Source organism: Centruroides vittatus, unplaced genomic scaffold (genome assembly GCF_030686945.1).
Source record: "Centruroides vittatus isolate TY-2023 unplaced genomic scaffold, ASM3068694v2 contig_375, whole genome shotgun sequence".
NCBI classification, from domain to species: domain Eukaryota; kingdom Metazoa; phylum Arthropoda; class Arachnida; order Scorpiones; family Buthidae; genus Centruroides; species Centruroides vittatus.
Genome location: NW_027122197.1, coordinates 165,243 through 167,053, shown reverse-complemented (window position 1 = coordinate 167,053; position 1,811 = coordinate 165,243).

Below are 1,811 nucleotides of genomic sequence, written 5' to 3'. Positions count from 1 at the left end.
AATTTTTTATTTTGTGAAACATTTATTCGATATGCGTTTGTTGTATCCATTTAAGAAAAACATGCTGATAAGAGAAGAGGAAGTAAAAGAGGTTTACTTCCTCCTCTACTTTTTTAGTTTGTAATTCTATTAGTTTTATGAATATATCCCCAAACGCATTTCTCTTTATGCGTATAGGGACTTCTGATTTAAAATGTATTACCTTTGGCATCAGGCGTGGTTTTACATATTTTTTCGAACATCAGTAATCTCAATTCATTATGAATTATGACCTTTAATTAGCAAGTTTCCTCTTGTTTTCTTCCTCTATTTCAAATTTCAATCATCAATATTATTTCGTAATTTTCAACATTTATGACAAGACTATGTCTTGGTTATAAAATCGTACTGACGGCTTGTGTTACCAGCTTAGAGGTATGAAGGAGTACATGTCAGGAGTTACAATTCGGCACAGAGTATTTGGTGCCCAAATCATTTGCGCATAAAAAATCCAGACTTCTAGATAGTCAGGGGATCGAGAACCGAGTCAAAATAAAATACAAAATGGCGACCCTCTTCTACAAACAGGCAAAACAGGCACCACATCCCACCGAAGTCAGGTGGGGATAGTATCACCCACAGTCATTCTAGGAAGTGAACTCTGACCTTAGAACTGAACACGTAGTATTTTCTTTGTTAAATACAATTTGTAATCTAATTTTGTAAATTTGAAAGTGTTTCAAACATGAGTTAAAACAGGGTTTCATGTCGTTACAAGTGGGTTTTTTAACATTAGCGAGGTCGAGGTCGAAGTTTTAAACGCGAAAACGTGTACGTCGGACGTTGAGCGCCGCTTTCCTGTAAGCCTAGAAGTTTGACAATAGCGTTTGGAAAGTAAGTGGAATCGTGCTCGACATTCAAAACGCCATTTTGTAAAACTTCTAGGCTTACAGGAAAGCGGCGCTCAACGTTCGACGTACACGTTTTCGCGTTTAAAACTTCGACCGAAACCTCGTTATTATCTAGTACATTTTTTGATATATTTTTATCATTAATTATATAGTATAGTAAAATCGTGGGACCGATAAAAATTTGACGTGTAGGGCAGAGGGCGCCACCGCGTAACCTTCGCCCTCTGACCTTACTTTGCTCTCGAACTCCATCGAGGAGAGAGAGCTTTTCACTTCACGTTAGTTAACCTTTCGAGTCGACAGCCATGCCCATCTTGGATTTTTATTATATCTCGACACTATTGTAAATATCGTAGCCGATGCAAATAACGTAAATAATTTGCCTGGGTCATTTCTCAGTTAATTTTTACTGGCAGAACAAAAGACGTAGACATCACGGACAAGGTAGGACGTGCCACGTGCAGTACAGATTTTAACAACGCCGCTAAAGACGTTATATTAGGGTTGTCGTTACATCCGATGACGTTATAATCGGGTTAAATTGTATATTGTTTCTGCAAAATAAAAAAAAATAATTTCGGACGATACAATAGCCACGATTATTTTTTTCAAAAACGGGAAATTTTCGTTAGGCATCGACAAAAATTCAACTCTGCCCGACACGCAACGGAAAAAAATTTCGACATGGATAGATTAATTTCACCGAAAATACATGGTGAACGACCTCGTAGACGTGGTCGGCGAAGTTTGAACGATCGCACTCAAAACCAGAGATACCAAAGAAGATTGGAGAATGAGAACGAGACCCACTTCAACGTCAAAGTGATTCCGCTTAAAAGTGAGTCTCCGAGACATAGTCGTGTCCCAAATACGGCTTTTGCCGTTTTACTTGTCTACAGATATTCTTTTACTGTCGTGTAA